Genomic DNA, 20,823 nt, shown 5'->3' on the forward strand with positions numbered 1-20,823 from the left:
TATTGAAGCTATCTATTATGGTTTCGGTTAATCTGATTAGGTGGTCTGTCGTTTGTCTAAATTTCCTGAATCCATTTTGTTCTTTTGGTAATTTTGATGTTATCTCCAAGAATGTGGAGAGTCTATTATTGATTATTCTTTCAAAAATTTTGCTTACACAGCTGGTCAGGCTGATTGGTCGGTAGCTATTAGGTTTATTTGCTGGCTTTCCTTCCTTATGGAACATTAATATATTTGCAAGCTTCCAAGAAACTGGGATGCATCCTGAGGATAGATATAGGTTAAAAAGTGAATTTAGGTGGTCAAACAATTTAGGAGTGCCCTTTTTTAGAAGGATAGCTTGTATTTCATCTTCACCTGGTGCTTTGTTTTTTGTGTTTTTTATTGCTTCGAGTAGTTCGTGAAGGGATATTTCATTTGTTAGTAACGTGCTTGTATAATCTGTGTCGGAACTTGTATTTGTATCAGTTATGTTTATTGGAAAAATTGGTTCAAATTGTTGTTTATTGTTTAATATGTGATTAGTGACTTTATTGTAGAAATATGTATCCATATCTGGATCAGTGCAAGTTTTAAAAGTAATTTGAAGTTGATCTTTGAAGAGACTAGGTAAAGGGACGGACAGTTTGTTTTTGAATTTTGCGCAAAGCTACACGAGGGTTACCTGCGCTAGCCATCTATAATTTAGCAGTGTAAGACTAGAGGGAAGGCAGCTAGTCATCACCATCCATCGCCAATTCTTTTACCAACGAATAGTGGGATTGGCTGTGACATTATAACGTCCTACGGCTGAAAGGGCGAGCATGTTTGGTATGACGGGGATTCGAACCCGCGACCCTCATATTACGAATCAAGTGCCTCAACCATTTGGCCATGCCGGGCCGGAAAGGGTGGGGGCGGCTGTCATTACCTTTGGAGGTAAAACTTAATTTTTGAAATTAATTTGGCAATCAATTAATAGGCAATTCTGCATACGTCATGAGAAAGCAAAACACCAGTAAAAACAGAGTTGGCAAGCTATATACAATATAGCTATATACAATATATTAATATGTACTGTTTGTTTGTTTTTTTGGAATTTCGCACAAAGCTACTCGAGGGCTATCTGTGCTAACCGTCCCTAATTTAGCAGTGTAAGACTAGAGGGAAGACAGCTAGTCATCACCACCCCCCGCCAACTATTGGGCTACTCTTTTACCAACGAATAGTGGGATTGACCGTCACATTATACGCCCCCACGGCTGGGAGGGCGAGCATGTTTAGCGCGACGCGGGCGCGAACCCGCGACCCTCGGTTTACGAGTCGCACGCCTTACAGCTTGGCCATGCCGGGCCCATTAATATATACATCTAAGTATTTATACGCATTCGACGAGCCTTTACGATCTGCCAGTGGAAATTTTTCTTAGAAACATATCAACGACCTATAACACATCTGTCTATTACTTCGCAGAATACTAAACAACTATAAGGAAATCTATTGTATTACGTGCATCAAACGAAGATAGGCGAGTTTCAGGTGTTTTTATGTTTGTGTTTTTGAACATTTTATTCTCCATGGATATGGACGAATCGTCAAGCACTTAAAATTTGTAATTTTCTTCTTGAACAAATCACGGTTTCTTATTATTTTTACATAAACTCAAAACTAAATTTGATGATCCAACTAATAATGTTACTAATACTAGCATGCTTTAACAGTTATCATGTCATTCAAATGAAAAAAAAAATAAAATAAAACATCCGAATAATAAAGTTCACCTTTAAAGAAACTAGCAATTGTACCACAGTCTTCAAAGCAGGCCTTCCCATTCCTACATTTTGGTTCCGTTTCATGTTGGTTTAAATGTATGGCCGAAAAACGTGGAGGGGCAATTATTACAAGTTTCAAAATCGTGCCCAAGAATGACAACTATATACAGTATCTTAGTGATCTTTCCTTATATAGTATCAAGATAAGGGCACTTATTACTTCTTATCTCCAGATAACCTCTGGACAGTCCACTTTCCAGCCACTCAATTCAAAGGTCAGTCACTCAGTAGAGCAAATATCTTCGCCATATAGCGTTGATTAAATTCAGCTCTTTAAAACTCAAAAATGTGTCCGTCCGTCCGTCGTTTCCAAAGTATACGAACCACTTTTGGTTGGACAGTGAGGGTAATATCTTACGCATGTCTACCAAATTTCACCAAAATTCGACTGTTTTTGATGTAGTTATAGCACAAAAAATAATATGAAAGATCAGTCACCATGCTAACAGATATAGATTGGGTTTTAATTTTGTGACCTTGACCCCTCCAAAAACTGATCTCGTTTAATTTGGGTTATAGTCGAAATGTGTAAAAGGTTTCGTCAAAATATATTCAATTGTTTTCGAAAAACAGTGCTGACAACACACACCCAAGTAACATGCATACAGGAGTGAAAACGTAACCTCCACCCACAGCTACAACTAATTCAATTAAAGTACACATTTTATTTTGATTTATTAGTTTAAAAACTCTAGCATTAAGTATTTACATATTCGTGCTGATTCCTTAAACTGACAACAACGTTATACAGGGTGTTCGAAAAGTCACTGTGCAGTTTTGTCAATTATAAAATTTCTATTGACATCATAATACATGGTGTTTGGAAAGTCACTGTGCACTTGTATATTTATTAATAAAGTACAGAGCTACACAACAGGCTAGCTATGCTGTGCCCAACACAAGCATCAATACCCGGTTTTCAGCGATATGACTTTTCAGACTTATCCATTAAGCCACTAGAGGGCGTAATGGCAAGTCTCTCTGGAGTTTTCGAAAATCACTACGATTAAGTAAAAATGGGGTAAAGGTATGGGTAAAATAAATGCTTTGTAGATTTAGTAGAAACTACGAAATGGAAAACTTACATCGAAACACGGTATATAATGGTAAATTAGACTGGGCTCAGAATTTCAATCATAAGTAAAGAACATAATGAAGAGCTAGGTTCCTGCTTTCCTTTAGCGGCACGCAGGAACTTGATATAATTCTGTTGTATTTCTTAATGAATAGAAAGAATTACACATTTTTAACTGAGCATATTCCACAATAAGTAACAAGAAACGCATAACTTCTCGTTCTGGCGCCACACAGAAACTCACCAGTTTAGTGAATGAATATACCACAATGAATTACTGAAAACTCTTAACTGTTTTTGCTATTTGTTGAATTTCGCGCAAAGCTACTCGGATCTATACGAGCTAGCAATTTATAATTTAATTGAGAGACTAGACGAAAGGCATTTAAGCAGCAGCACTCACCCTCAACTCTTCAGCTAATATAATCAAATTTTGGGATTTGGCAGTCACTCTTAAAGCATACTTGTGGCCTCAAGGCAAGATTTGCTTTTTCCCTTTAGGCGGTAACAAAGAGCCAACCAAGTAATCTCGGATCTACGTCCAGCACCGTAGCCACTAGACCACAATTTGTCCAGCAAATAACTTGCTCATTACTAAACATTTAACACAAGATATTCTGAAAAAGATAAGTAAATGATAAACGGATCAACTTGCCAACAAATGACTTGAAATAGAATATATCTGTCACTGTTGACAATTGTGAACAGTAACCCTTTCATAAGTTGATATATTAAACGACCCGGTTTCTTAAGATAATTATTTTGTAGCACAGCACAGCACACACACACACACACACACACACACATAGCAGAACATGTATCTTGTTAATGATTTTAAATAGCAGGTATTACAGAAGTTTAAAATTTAAATAGCGAAATTAAGTATCATACATGTTAATCCTTCAGAGTTAGGTTAGTGTAGATAACTGTTTTTAACAAGAATTGAGATCACTTTTGCTTTTTTCTTTAACTTTATACGTTACGTGGCTGGCCCACAACATCGATCAACGATTTAAAACCAACAACAGAAGTATGATGTTATCTTGCCTCCAGACTACATACAACTGTTCCAGTTACCAATACTTTGTGAGGACAGAAACATCCTTCTAGTATCCTATTACCACAGTAATTTGTTTATTAATGTAAAGAATTATGTTCCATCACAACAACAAAATATCTCATAACTATTAGCAATTACGGCAGAAAAATGTCTGGAAGCATATTGATAAACCCAGATGTCCTTAAATGTCAGATGTTTCATCTTCACAACGCAAACGTGCCAATTTTCTACACTATTGACACGACAACCAGTCCTCTAGCTGATTAATTCAGATAATTACAATTTAATAGACTTGAAAGAAAACTTTGCCTTGAAACGACACTGCTAATAATCTAAATGACACCTTCTGACAAACCTGAACTTTGGACAGTCGAAACTCTCAGAGCACGAGATGATATATATTACAAACTGACTATAAAACATATAGACACCATTTTCTGCTCATCACACTGGAAGTCTGGAAAACACTTCACTGAAAATGGTGTTACTTTCGGTAATAGAATAAAACTTTTAATTAGCAGACGGTTCTTCCGACAGAATTATTTCTAGAGGGAGAATATTAAACCAAGAGACAACATGATCGCGCCAACTACATCGTTGTTACAGAAGATAAATAGTAGTGTTAAAAATAAACACAGTAAATAATAAATTAAATACACATTTTAACAGAAGATAAATAAAAATGAACAAGATGTGCCATTTCATAAAAAGATCTTGGATGGGTTCTTCGGAAACGTTCGAGGTCTTCCTTCAACTTTAAAAAGATGAATATTTAGCCTAACGCTGAACACTTTGGAAACTTTAATGTTAAATATAACGAAATAAAATTAAATTCGAGAGAGACTTCAGTTTATGCAGAAAGATTTTAGGGATAGTAATATATAAACATTTAAGTTACAACGAACTACCTGGTTGGTTTGATTGTTGTTAAGCGTAAGGCTACACAATAGGCTATCTCTGCTGTCTTCACTACTGATTTTCCACGAAGTTCCTGAAAAAGCCATTAAAAACGGAGAATGTACAATAGGCGCAGGATAACTGAAAATAGGGCCCAAGAAATACCAGTCTCTTTCCAGATCTTGGAACATATGATGTAATTGTTTTCACATTACTTTGTTACTGAAATCGTTATTACTTGAAATATTTGTAAAACGCCTTTCATTATTGTACATAGTAACAAAATAAAATAAGGCCTCACAAGTGGATGACGGGATACAAGTACATAAAAGGTGTTCACGTTCAGTACTACAGCAAGTTTTGTTAATTCCAACAAACATGGTACCAAATCGGTAACATCTTAACTGTTGTTAATCCTAACAAACATGGAAATAAATAAGTAATAGCATAAAATCCTCCTTAATAAATTTATCGGACCTAAACAACGTTATCAAAACCAATGTCAAAATTTCTGTTATTCGCTTTAGTAATGTATGTGCTAGCGACGGTTCTACCAAGATGTTAAGGAAATAAAAATGAGGTATCCAAAGTTTAAAACAACACATCCACTTTGTACAGTTAATGTTCTGAGCCAAAGAATTACGCTAAATGAACGTAATTAACGACATTAAAGATTTATAGACAGAGAATGCCTAACCGCGTACTAAATAATACTGAACAGAAACAATAACGAACACTACGACTTAAAATTCAATGTTACAAATACGTTTACTTCTTCACATCATATTATTAACTACAAGTTTTAATTATGCTTGAGGCTTGTAATACTAAAAATGGCGAACTTAGGTTAGTAACTATTTTGTATAACTAATCTATTTAATTGTATATATTTCATAACTGGTATATATTGATATCATTTTTCTTTTATTGGTACTTAAGCTTAATTTGACGAAGTTTGGTTTCCAAAACGGAATTTTCTTAATTTATTAAATGATTAATAACATAATTACTTATGAATATTATGAATCTTCTTACGTTGATATTTAAAATGTGATTGCTTGGTTGAAGGATAACAATAGTATTTTATCAATTTGTTTTATTCCTTAGGCTTAACTGGTTTTCATAAAGTGCGATGACTAGAGGAAAAAAAATGGATTCACAACCCGATAAGTAACAGTAAAATGTTTCGCGCACGTGGGGGAGAAAAGAAATAGTTACTCAACCGGGCAGCAGTAAACAGTAATTCGTTTCGCCGCAACTGTCAACAACAATGTTAAAAAATTGTACACTTGCAATGATTTGCTTCTTTCAATTCGGCCAATTATAGCTGGACTTACGTAACAGAAAAAAAATATTCTGAAGGAATTAAAATTCAAATATTTTTTGTCTATGCATAATACAATTCCCGAGTCCAATGAGATGTTTCAGGGACAATTGCATCATTCGTTACAGCGACATAAAGTGATGTTGTTAATTGATCATATTCCAATTCTTTATCCAATGGGCAAAAAACGTTAAGTACAATTGTTAACTTTCGTATATAATATATCCTATTTTGTAGTGCTCGGAAAAGAAACAAGGAATATATGAAGGATTTTCAGTTAATAGTTTGTTAACTGTGCTGTAACAGATAACACAATCTGAATATGTTATAATCACAAACTACTGTTTATTCTGAGTGTGATATCAAAAGGAATCAATACAATGCAATTACAGAATTTAAAGAACGACCCCAGATCTCACGGGAAGGGGTATTCATATGAAAGACTTCTCAATATATGAAAAAATCAGAATGAAAATACCACATACGTTTTGCCCATATCCATCATTTGCATACGAATATTATTTTGTACTATGCCAAATATTTTATAACATAATAATTACGTCAGGTTGCCAGTTAACAGTATGAATCTCAGGTATTACTGCTATTAAACACACTCTTATTGTTCCATGGTATTATAATATTAAACTAGGTTTAAAATAAATGAATTGAACTACTGAGATGATACGCGCGAAACAATATGAACTTTCTTATTATTGTTATTTAGAAAATGACCATTTTTTCATGGTATTTGTCTAAGTGTTAATGGAACAAGATACAACATACCCGATCGTTAAAACAGGTTTATGTAGCAATAAGAAAAGATGCGAGAATAATATGCTAATTACAAAATATTTATGAATTACGATGAAACAGTTGAGTTACTACCTAATGAAACAATATTTTAAGCAACTAAATATCACTGAAGCAAACGAAACAATACTCTGTCATTTTAATTTTGAGAGTGAAAATAATCCAACGTGCAGTCTACTTTAGGAAAAGAATTTATTTCCTATTTAATGCTTCTTGACAGGTGTTTATGCTTTGTAATTTACTGTAGGCCTAAGTTTAAATACTACCAAGAGCATTATAACTAGCTCAATTCCTCTGTAAAAGGTTGCGCGTAACTATATGGCTTTAAAAAATTTATTCATAATTCACATTCGAAAGTGCTAGAACAAAATTTTAACGTCAAATTAGTACACTTTAGTTATGCGCCCTCTAACTATCAAATAAATTAGAACATCTATACAAATAAGTTCGACTGAAATACTACAAATCTCATTTCATAGAAAGGATTTTATCCGGTAAGATCGGATAGAATATTGTTTTTTTCCCTCCCATTCAGAATCACCTTACGTATTACGTATAACGTATTACGCTTAGATCAATTTTTTAGTGCAACAACAAAGCTATACGATGACACAACGACGTAATAATCATGTGACAATTGGCTTCAATTTCGACTTTAGTTTTATTATTATTATTATTATATGCAAATGTATTTCAAACATACAAAACTTACAATACAAAATTCAGTAGTTACTAGAGCATAGAAAGTTCCTAGATGCACAACGCTATTACGTAATTATACAAACATTTCTATCTTATCAGACAGAGTTCAAAATAGATCAATAGATTACTTTCGCCAAAATCTTAACAAAAATTATTCATTACGAACGTTGAAAAACTTACGTAACCTACGGCCACCTACTACTTGGCAAACATGTAGCTCGATATTGTGCTAATTTTCTTTTAAGAGTTTATTTATGCGAAAATAGGGTTAGTGCAACATGTTTTCATATTTATAGAACTGTTTATATATGAACAAAATTTTATGTTGACACTGGACAAAAGAAGTTTATATAAGAAAACTAAAAAATCGACGTTATACGTTCATGGAGATGGCCTGAATAGATTATGCGTATGTGAAACGAACAACTGCATCGTGCATGCAGTGGCCGCATAATGTGCAAACGTATTTTCCCTAGCTACCGGATTGAATTCCTCTGAAGAGTTGGTATGTCTTAACAGCCAATAACCAAATCAACAGTGAAAGAGAGGTAAAGGTCCAGACGTACCTGATCCTCCCAGGTCACATAGCCAAACAATGACTAAATGAAACATACAAAGATGAACATATATTCGGACGTTTTTGCCTTCATCACAACTTTACCTTTATTTTACCTTGCATGAATTTATCTTAAGTTTGTTTTAGAGCTACGAATGCATTTTAACTACCTTTTCTTTAATACAGATTTTATTTTCGTTTCTGTTTTTTCAATTTATAAAATAAATGTTATACACTAAACGTTCATAACTGTTTCATATTCTGGACACTATTACTGTTTACACCATTACTTTAGTTAGTTGTTTGCTTTGCGTGTAGTTTTATTAAAGTTATTTCTATCCGAGTTTGTCCGACTAATTTTTTTTTCTTTCATATAGACCAGGAGTTATCGATCTAACACAATTCCTGCAGGAAAGCGTAGCTTAAATGGCATGCCTGAAAATGAGAGAGTAAGGAAAATTCAAGCAACAAGCATGAAAACTATTGTGAAGGTTTCGTGGGTCGCGAATATTTGTAACTAACTGGCTTACAACAATACAAGCCTACACACCAGGGTACTCCATAATTAACTCATAATTAACTAATAATTCAACTTTCCTTGCACAATTTACAGCCTGAGAAGGTCAAGCCTCTGTTTCCACAAAAAAGCATGCAAGAAAAACTTCCAAATAACTTACACTAAAGACATATACGTCTCTTATACATTATTCAGAATTTCAAAGTTATATCAGTGGCAGGCACTTTACTCTTAATCAAATACATTTCAGATTTTAACAAAGTTAAACATCACATTAACAAGACTACACCAGTTGAACACAACCATTTTACATTGTAAAAGAAAGTCCCACTAACACACGACTACACCAGCAAGTTGAAATTGTTTTATTTGTTATTGGTTATTTTGATTTTCGATTATTCATTAAACTTTTCTGCATCTGGTAAAAAAACATACACGTATTTCAAAACAACGTTCAGTTTTATTTGAATAGTCATTACAAAGAAAACTACAAAAAACAACAGTAATGGTCCTCGTAAGGTAAGAAGACACTACAAAACCCTTATTCGTTTGGATCTAAACGTAGTTAAAAGACTTAAAATGTACTTATATACATGAAGGTTGAAGAAAAAAATACGTGCTGCTTTAACAGTATTGTAGTTAAAGTCATATGACGAGACAGTCCATGATCAAGCAAACACGATTTACATATTTAAAAAATATGGTCCAATTTATAAATTAAAAGCTTAAAAAGCGTAAAAGGATTCAATGACCTTTGAAAAACTAAAAACATTTACAAGGTGGACAATGTCACTACCGCCAATGGCACTGTCCAACGTTACGAGTCTCAACGACGGCAAGACAGCAGAATGTGGTTTACTGTAACCTGAGTGTAACACTACACACACTGGCTCATCAGTCCCAAAAGAAAGAAAACTACGATTTAAAAAAAACTGTGACTAATGTGTGGTTTAGTTAGGAAAACTTCCTCTTTCCGATCCTTACGGAAGAAATATGGCCAAAGTTCAACAGAAAGTGTTATCTCAAAAAGCTTGTTTCACATTGCTCACTCCAAGTCTACTGCCAGCTAGCACGGAGCCGAGCCTTGAATACAGGACCATAGTCCATGTATCGAACAGGCACAGCAGTGATAGCACCAGAGCAGACAGATTTAGCTGCGCTGTCAGCGAGCTCGTTCTCGTGAATACCAACGTGGCCTGGTATCCAGAAGAACTGGATAGAACTAGTTGTTAAAAGAGAAATGAGCCAATCGGTTTTGAATATCAGTGAGAACAGGGCGAAAACTGTCGTGAAGCGATTCCAGGGCCAGTAGGGAACAAAGCGAGTCGGTATAACTAGTGCAGTTTAAGTACTGCTTAGCTTCTATGTGATCCATGGCAAGAGAAATAGCATATAGTTCAACAGAGAACACAAAAGCTGTAGAGGGGGATTCTGTGCGTAACAATCAAACCACAACAAAGCATAGCAAAGCCCATAGAGTCACCTGATTTCGAACTATTTGTATAAATAGGAATGGAAGGAGGGTTTGAAAGATGTTCAGCAAATAACAGACAGTATTTCCAATCGAGAATATCTGCTTTTCTCAAATGACTTAACGATAGGTCACAAATGGGGAATGTAATAAGCCATGGTGGGATGGGTTGACCAGTTGATACAACAATGTTATCCAAGGACAGACCCAATTCATCCAATTGTGCCAGGATACGAAGATCAAAAGGAGCAACAGCAGATCGTCTGTTTTGAAAAAAGCATGTCCTACCGAGGAAGAAAAACACAACCACTGTTGAGAACATCCAACACTGGTACTTGGTTGACCCTAACCCATGTGGACCAGCCGATTGACCCTAGGGGCCACCCCAAGGCCGCCTGTCTACACAAATTCAAGGCCAAGTGGTGTATTAGGGTTGGATCCCTCAACCACCAGGATCCTCTCCTCCACTTCACGGGTCACCACGAACGGCAAATACGTAGGTGGATGTTAAGATCCCACTGGAGGTAAACTGAAAGAACAGAACCTTCTCTAGGGAGTCCTCTCACCATGTACAGGTACACCCACCGAGGGGTGCACTGAACGAATGGAACCCTACGCTGTGACTCAAAACAGCTGAAGGCACGGTCCACGTTCCGACTTTTAGCATTTCAAGTCCGGCATTGATGCGCACCTTTTTAACAGTAAAATAACAGTTGTAAATAGACGGTGTAAAAATTTAGTATTATAAAAGTATTTATAGAATGTTATTTCTCGATAATAACCAGAGTTTCTTGAACTGGCAATCGGTTTAACCTAAGCTAGCATGATTGCACTTGAAGATATAATAATACTTAGATATTAACCTATGTGACATCATACGTATTCAATTCCTGTCCCCTACAGAACGCGTGAAACTACAGAGATATAATGTTGTCATTTCGTCTCCCCTACAAAATGTGTTAAACTACAAATATGGAATTTAAATCGTGTGCTCGGAATAATGATTGTAGTATAATTTAAGTATATATCTTCGGCGGGAAATTCCATAAGCGGTCGTGTGTGGTATTACCGTTAGAGTTGGAAAGTTACAAGGTTCGAACCGTTATATGCCGCTTAATTCGATCCCACTTTGTCACGTATAACTGTTAGTCATTTCCGCTGTTGATTTAACAGAAGTTAGTTAGCAACCCTTTGAGTAACTGTTATTACAGTTTGTTCCTCTAGTGGTAAACCAGCGCGTGAGCACTTTTTGGTGATCAACGTTTAAAATAAATATGTATGGTATCTATCTATCTATCTATCTATCTTCAAAAAAAGAAACGCAAAAGGCAAAATATGAGACAAATTGTTAACAAGTTTATTCCGGGTAGTTCTGTATGACATGTGTGAAACTTTGCACATTCACTGATGAACATCCAAAGTCTGCAAAGGCGAAATCCACACTCACTAGGTGAAGTTTAACGTCACTCAACGTCAATAACGAGTATGCCCCCTGTGAGCATCAATAACTGCTTGGCATCTCCCGCCCATGGAAGCGATGAGATGAAGAATCACATCCTGTGGAATGGCTGTCCACTCAGCCTGCAAAGCTGCTGCAAGCTGAGGTAGAGTCTGCTTTTGAGGTTGTCGCCGTCGCAGACGTCGGTCCAACTCTCCCCAAAGATGTTCGATGGGGTTTTAATCTGGTGATCTGGATGGCCAGGGAATTACGTTGATGTTGTGGTGTCTCAAGAAGACAGTGGTGAGTCGGGCTGTGTGTGGACGGGCGTTGTCATGTTGAAAAACGTCGTTGACGTTCACCATGATGGGTTGCACATGGGACCTAAGAATCTCGTCGACGTATCGTTGAGCCGTAAGATTCCCTCGAATGTGCAAAAGGTCTGTTCTGGCACTGTAGGCGATGGCAGCCCACATCATGACGCTGCCACCACCAAATCTGTCAACATCCTGCATACAGTTTGCTGCAAAACGTTCACCTCGGCGACGGTAAACACGGGTCCTTCCATCCTGCTTACGAAGCATAAAACGTGATTCATCGCTGAACCAAACATGCCTCCATCGTCGATAAGGCCATACCCGATGTGCCCGAGTCCACTGCAGCCGTGCTTGACGATGTTGCTGGGTGAGGATGACGCCTCTGACTGGACATCGAGGTCAGATTCCTGCATCTCGTAGACGGTTGCGTACGGTCTGATCGGAAATCCTACGCAGCCCTGGTATGGTTGAGGCAGTAGACGTCGCAGTGGTGGTCCTATCCTGAAGGTGATGTAACCGGATGTTGCAATCTTGTGCTGGCGTGGTCACACGAGGTCTGCCAGATTGTGGACGGTCACGAGTTGATCCATGTTGTTGGTGACGATTCCATATCCTTGTGATGGTGCTTGGGTGGGCATTCACAGCTCTGGCAACATCAGATCGATATGCGCCTGCTTCCAACGACCAATGGCATTGTGCTTCAGTCAGTCTTGGCGTAACTGTATTGCGTGTCGGTGGCTTAACACTGAGCTATGAAAACCGAGAACCCGTCACTTTTATAGGGATTTTGCACATGTTGCACTTGCAGATTTCTGAAACAAATTTATTGGACACGCATGCGTTTTGGCGAAAAATCCGATGTTTTCCTCAGTTTTCATAGTGCACAACTTTTATTGTCATTTTGATCTGACAATCAGTGCCTTAACTCGTGTAACATCACATACTCTGAGCTTGTAATGTTATTACATATATTTATCTTTAAAATAACAAAAATATCCCTTTTTCGTCTCTTGTTTTGAAAAGTATATATAAAGACGAACTGTGCGTTTGTTTGCACCATAACTCCTCAGAGCGTTTTAGACAAATCTCATCCACACTACATGTAAACACTAGGAACTATGAGGAATGTCATAAGTGGTCAAAACTGAACTTAACCCCCTTTTCTACTTTGTAAAAGCTGTTTGTTAACTACACCAAACTTATCGAGTCAATCTTAAACAATCTTAACAGGATGACGATTTAAACCAGTGGTTCTTAACTTGGGGGTCGTTTGAAGTTTCTCGGGGGTTACAGAAGGTTTGAGAATTATTGAGAAAATCACGGAGCAGTTTGTAGTTTTTGTGGCAAGTGCCTGTAACTGCCCACCAATGAGAAACACGCTGAAGTGCGGCAGTTGAACCGTGTCGAGATGCTTGTTGCGCAACCACCTGTCTAATTTTGAGTAAAAAGTTCCATATATTACAACGTTTTGAATTGCCTAAATTTTTAACTATATAATATTAATACATCGAACTTAGAATTTAAATATCAAAGTTTCCATCGTATTTAGTGTGTTTTCTCATTTTATATATATATATATATATATATATATATATATATATATATATATATATAATACCAACAATAACATGTATTATATGAACCCTAACACTGAGTGAATAAGTTGGTTTTGTATGATGTTCAGTAATTCCATGGATTTTGTATTTGTTTAGCACTTGTAGCATTTCTCAAGGTCACTTATTTGTAACGTTTTCAATAAATTAGGATCTTTATATAGTATTGTTTTATTCTACCTTTACGCAAAGTTCACCATTACAAAAATTATTATAGGGGTCACGGTAATACCCTGGAGAGTCTCAGGGGGTAAGACGATGAAACAGGTTAAGAACCACTGCTTTAGACTATACCGAATATTCTAGAGAGATTCAAGGTAAAGTACGAAAGTTGCTGGAATGTTTCTCAAACAACCATGCTTTTCTCATGGTCAGCAAGATGTACGGTGTTCAACAGTGGGATCACCTCAAAATGTATTTTTTGTAGATGGAAAGTAAATTGCAAATGTTGTTTATGAAGAAACTTCATCAAGATTTAAAACTATAGCAAAGTTTGTTAAAGTTACAAATGAAATATATGACCCCTGTTCAACTTGCTAATGCAATTGAATTGAAACATTCTCTATCAGTTGAGAAATAAACCAAAGATTTACCGACTTATACAACGAAACACAAACCAAATCAATACCAAGAACAACAGAGACAAAAAGATCTGTTACAACAAAAAACTAGAAAAACTAAGATACAAACAACAGAAAAGACACCAAAACGACAAACCGTTGACTGACCTCATAATTAACAGATCCGACCGACAATTAAACACAGACGAGATACATCTACTTAACAAAGGACTCAACTTCGCAATAGCACCTAGGTACATTCCAACCATAGAAATCAAAACATGTTTAGAAGACCTAGCCAGGAGACTTGTGATACTTTCTACAGAGAACAAAATCAAGGAAACAACCAAAAACAATCAACAGAAAGAAGACAACTTAGATAATTTTATTTACATCCAACAGCCAAACTTCCCAGGTAAAATTAAATATTTATATTTCCCAGAAACACCTAAAAACAACATCTTAAACGATTTTTTCAAAGAATTTTCTCACAAAACCATCAACAAAATTTCTCAAAACAGAAAACTAAAAAACAACCTTACAAAAAGAGACATTAATTCCATTAAAAACCTAAAACAAGACAAAAACATAAAAATTCTAAAAGCAGATAAAGGTAACTCTATAGTCATAATGAACACGAATGAATACATCCAAAAATTGAAGAACATCCTATCAGACACGAACAAATTTAAAAAAATAAACACAAATCCAACAAAGACACACGAGACACAACTGAACAAATTACTACTACAAATGAAAAAAGCCAACACAATTTCACAAACACTTTATTCCTACCTACGTAAAACCGACTCACGCACACCACAAATATACGGCATCCCCAAACCTCATAAACCAGATTGTCCATTACGACCAATAATGTCCACATATGAATCGTTTAAATACAATCTTGGTAAATACATAGCATGGGCATTCTCCAAATATGTAACATCAGCCAGCTCATTCATCAAAGACTCTTTTAATTTCAAGTCTAATCTAAATCAACTTAATCATAAAGCCTTAATGGCCAGTTTCGATGTTATATCCCTATTTACAGAAGTTCCAACCACTGAAGCCTGCAAGATAGCATTAGAACTCTATATCCGAGACTCTAACCCATCTATAGACATTCCCAGCAACCAATTAGCAACTCTCATAGAATTCACCACGATGAAGACAAACTTCATGTTCAACAACCACAACTATATACAAACAAATGGCCTAAGCATGGGCAAACCAGTATCACCAGTTCTAGTCAATATTTTTATGACACAAGTTGAAACACAAGCAATTAACACAGCATTACATCCACCACTATACTGGTACAGATGTGTAGATGACATGATTGCAGAATTCACATCTACAGAACACACTTAATTTTTTCAATCACATTAACACTATACATCCCAACATCAACTTCACATGTAAACAAGAAGAAAGCAATCAAATATCATTTCTTAACCTCAAAATTACAAGAACCAATACACAATTTAAAACAGAAATTCACCAAAAAATCACCCATACTGGACTATACATTCCTTGGGACTCAGCACATGAAACAAAACAAAAATTCAACATACTAAGAAACCAAATAAACACAGCCATAAAACTATGCTCACCAGATAAAATTAACAATGAATTAGACAAAATAAAACAATACTTCATCAACATCAATAAGTTTCCTTCACAAACCGTAGAAAACATAACACGCACACACCTAGACAGAAAGCAAAATCAACCAACTAAAGTAAATACAGCTCACGAATCAAAAAACCACGAAACCATATACTGCTGTATACCATATATTCCTGACATCAGCAAACAAATAACCAACATTTGGCAAAAATTAGTAACAAAATATGACATTCCAGTTAATACCAAATTTATTCAAAAACCAGGCACAAAACTGAGGTCTGTACTATGTAAAAACTACACTGACAAACACCACACCAACATTATTTATAAAATACACTTTGATAACTGCCACGAATTTCTATATTGGAGAAACAAGTAGAAAAATGGAAACCAGATTCAAAGAACACAAAGTCACCTTCACACGTTTTCGAACACTGCAAGTCAAATAAACACAACATAACCATAGAAAACACTCAAATACTAAATAAAGAAACAAACATAAACAAACGCAAAATTAAAGAAGCCTTACTTATACAACAACTTAAACCCAAAATAAACCAATACAAAGGAACACCTTTATACCTATATTAATATAATAAAATAAATATAAAATTATATATTCAAACATCTAACACCGCCCTCTTCATTCCGCCACTCAGTTACACAACCCCTTCCAAACATGTGGTCAGCTTCCGGTCAGTTACCTCTTTCTTTGTGAACCTGACGATGGCCGAAGAAGGTCGAAACGTTGTTCGCTCTTCTACGTAAAATGTTTTGTCAACCCAAACGAGCCGATTTTACATGTATATTTCTCTACAAGTGGGTTTTCTCGACATCACTGTATACCACAAGCAAAACTGAAGATGTTTTCACCTAGCATATATGAGAAGTGAGTAAATAGTACATCATTAAGAATGGAAGTGCATATACACACCAAGATATGTTAATCGCACATTCTTTTTGTATATTATAATATGTATAAAACTCCCACCTAAAATTGTTACTAGGAAATTATACCTTCAGAGTTAGGCCTGTGGCACGTGAGTTTAAAATCGCTATTGCAACGGAAGGCCAAGGTCTATAACATGGCGGTCTGAAACCGGTGCTGCAATCGAAGCGGTCAATAAATTAAGATTGTCTTTTCATTATAAATAGAGGTAATAACCTTTCTAGCAATATATTATTCAATGCTTTAGTTACTATAGAGAAATCCAAGGATAGAGAACACAGTTTTGAATAGGTCAGGTAACTGAATAGTGTGAAAAGAACGCTTTTACATGAAAAAGGGCCGGTGTTCAGAGATTCAGTTTTGTGCTAATTTTACTACGATTCATTTAAAGTATTTTATTATGCATTCTTACGGTAATTTATACGTACTGCTATAAATATATTTATATTCCAAGAAAATGTCTGAAGTGTAGGTTAAAAGTTTAAAAAACTCCTACAGTTGCTGTGAAAAAAATGTTGGGTAGGCTTTTACCCAATCTACAGCCTGCTCCGGCGCACACGAAATTACAGCCAAACAAAAACAAATTTAACTTGATTGTAGTAAATGGGTAAATATGAGTTGTTGTTTTTTTTAACTATGATACAAACTAATATAACAATGGATGTAACGTTATAATGTTGTTTCTCTACCCGTATCAGCCGTTTTTAAATATATAATTTTCTCTACAGTGGGTTTTCTCGTCATCACGAATTGTTTCACGACTTTATACGTGGGAATGAAGTCACGAATTGTTTCACGACTTTATACGTGAAGTTTTGATTGAAGTTTATTCGTACAAAAAACAACAAGCTACCGGATTTAACAAACATTCTTTTTGTTTCCATAATTCTGTCACCTCAATCTTCTCAGATACCGAAACTTTCATGCAAGAAATTTAATAGTATTACCTCAAGGTGTTGATTAAGCAGTTGTTTCCACGTGCTACTCTCAGTCAGAAAACGTCGACAAAATACCAGGTTGTCGGTAAGGTTATCCAACGAAAACCTGAAGCTCTCAGGAAAACATATAGGCGTAAGTGAAACCAATCTGCAGTAAATTAGCGAAAGTGTATTGCAGAACACCAACCAGACTCTGGGATGAGAAAAGGCGGTACAAACTACCGTATAAAGTATAACTGCAACACGTTTCTTCGGAGATTCTTACCTGCACGAAAGTTAAACCGCATATTTGTTAAACTTCAGAGAAAACTTGAACTCTAATTCCAAAACACAATAAAGCAGATTATAGTACTGAATTTCTACATTAGGCATTATCCCAAGTACCCGTCTTGCTTGTCATTCTGCTACTAGCAATAAAATACGCACACCAACCAGCAACGTACACGCCTTCTATTGGCGCAAGCGCTGCTTTGCTTGCACAAATTCTCGCCAGCTGTGCCATGTGATCTAAATTAATTTCAGTCTGCTAGTATAGATGCACTGCAGCATTACAAGGGAGGGAAGAAGAGATAAAATGTGTCATGTTTTTAAAATGTTCGTGACGTCATATTATTATTAATGTCCGGAAATTAAAGAACTTGCTTTCAAATGATCAAAACATTTTCAAGAGTTATGATATTCGTCTAACTGGAAGAAAAGGGGGAACGGATAAAAATAAATAATACTCAAAGTCAAAAGTTTTTTCATTTTGCTTTTTCAAGAATGAGATTAATAATGCAATCTTAAATTAGGGCACATTTAATATGCAGCTCATCGATTGTTTTTCACTGCTGCCTTGTGCTTTTATCATGAATAGTTATATGGGGCCCATTTATATGTATTAATATATAGACTATTTAGCTGGATTTTCCTAGATGGGAATAAATTTCTTTAACTTGTGACGATTTACTAATAGCAGTTTTAATTAAAGTGTTGGGACAAGAATCTTCGTATGTTAGATTTCAGTGTTTAGGATAAAATGTATTAACTATTGTTTTAGTGAATTTCCACCCAGGTATATATAAGTAACGCTCTGTTGGCGAACGTTTTTTTTTTTTTTATGATAATAGTGCAACACACCAGGTGTTTATAATCTCTGAGTAATGAAACTCCACGTTTACGTCACAACATTCACACGAAGACGTACCATCTGGTTGAAAGCTTTCTTCCGTAAACACTCAGAATGCAACAACTACAAGTGAACTGTATGTACTGGACCGCTCTCCCTTCTTCACAGTGGCGCAGCGTCATGTCTGAAGTCTTACAACGCTATAAATCGGGTTTCCATATATCGCGTAGCTTTAGGCTGAACTTCAAACTTCCCTAACGAGTTATAGTTTATTAGATACATCCTTGTCAGTCAATGGTCTTGCAAGTCTATGTATAACTAAATCTCCTACACTCATTTATTTTGTTTCTGTTCCCTACACTGGGAAGATACTGTTATGTACGGACTACAAGTCTGAGTAATAACTTCAATTCAGCTCATGACTTTATAAAAGACCCAATATTGCAAAGATAGTCCACTTAACACCACCATAACGTAATAATCAGACTAATCGCAGCGCTCTAGACGGCAGGATTGACAAACTACTGTTGCAGCTCAAGTAAGCTGTATAAAGAGCCTTTGTATGTATACATCTTTAACACACTCATTGTTTATATGTACAATAGCTAACAGAACGGACGTCGTTTCTAGTTCTGGTTAAATAAACATCTTTATTATAGATTGCAATAAGTTTTCGTCGTTATTTTTCTCCCAGTATTAGTTACCTGTCCCGAAGTTTACCATCCCAAAAATTCACCAGATCTAGTGACAACAACACGATAATTCAATAATAATTACGTAAAATATGTTATCAACAGCTGTAAAACGTAATACGTTCACAGCAATGTTTCATGTTATGTGCCCAGCATGGCCAGGTGGTTAAGATACTCGACTCGTAATACGAGGGTCGCAGGTTAGAATTCTCGTCACACCACACATGCTCGCTCTTTCAGTCCTGAGGGCGTTATAATGTGTCGATTCCAATCCCATTATTCGTTGGTAAAAGAGTAGCCCAAAAGTTTACGGTGGGTTGTAATGACTAGCTGCCTTCCCTCTAGTCTTACACTGTTAAAGTAGGGACGGCTAGTGCAGATAGTCCTAGAGTAGCTTTGCGCGAAATTCAGAACAAATCAATTCTTCTTGTTATATACTCCAACAATGTCCTAGCATCCCTTGTATTTTTGCTCGTGAGGAGTGTAAAATACCAGCATGATGAGCAGAAAAACATATCAAACAAGTTGTAAGAACAAATACTTTTTTCAAGAAGGCAAGTTTCACTATGCCTTAAAAACATTCAATTTTTTCAAAGATTCAAAGCTATCCCTGTAAGAAACGGAACTGTAAGATTTTGAAGTTCAAGTATTTGTAAATTTTACTACACACTGTCATTATCAGTTCTGTATTACATTTACAATGATTTACAGTTAAACCCATGTATTAACAGTTCCTTCTTTGAATTAATTGTCTCAGTTCATAAGAGTATTTTAAGATCAATAAGTCATCTATCATTGATATATATTACTATTTTATAAAATTTGATAAAAATATTGAGTCTAATTAAAAATAATTCTAGATATTCTCATTGTAAATAATTTCAAGTGTCTGAATATAACTCATTTTCCTGTATTATTTTCATCTGTCACATTACAACTTACACGGTTCTTAAACTATGCAACCATTTATTTGAAGTAATTCACACTGCAGCGTAAACGGTACATTGGAGTTCGAGTGTGAAGTCATGTCAGTATAAAGAAATAAAAAAACAAAGTATATTCCTAATTGTAACCTATGAACTCCCTAACACGTCATAAGGTGTACAGTTAAATGGGCAGTTCCGGTAAGAACTATCAAACTAGAAACCAGATGGCGCGGTTCAACTTTCGTTTAAGGTATTGATCCTTAAATAGGTAACCGATATTAAAAAAAAAAAAAAAAAAAAAACCCGTTTTCAGATTTAGTCTAAATCGAAAGCTTCACTTCTTTTCTACATAAATAATACATTTTTGTCTTAAAATATTTATTAACGAGTAGTAAGTAATTAAAACTAAAAGTGTATTCTAAAAATG

General features: G+C 35.6%; 1 protein-coding gene across 7 annotated transcripts in view; it reads right to left on the bottom strand.

Moving 5' to 3' along the window:
* LOC143257623 (protein still life, isoform SIF type 1-like) overlaps window positions 1–20,823 on the bottom strand; it is a 297,368-nt gene that overhangs the window by 219,791 nt on the left and 56,754 nt on the right. For 6 of the 7 annotated variants that reach the window (XM_076516638.1, XM_076516637.1, XM_076516634.1 and 3 more), the window contains exon 1: window positions 17,680–18,168. The exons of the other annotated variant lie outside the window; for it this stretch is intronic. The gene's annotated coding sequence lies outside the window, so the exon portion shown is untranslated. Of the gene's footprint in view, window positions 1–17,679; window positions 18,169–20,823 lie in introns of those variants that run through there. 7 annotated transcript variants of the gene reach the window in all.

This window comes from Tachypleus tridentatus, chromosome 7, assembly GCF_004210375.1.
Source record: "Tachypleus tridentatus isolate NWPU-2018 chromosome 7, ASM421037v1, whole genome shotgun sequence".
NCBI lineage: Eukaryota > Metazoa > Arthropoda > Merostomata > Xiphosura > Limulidae > Tachypleus > Tachypleus tridentatus.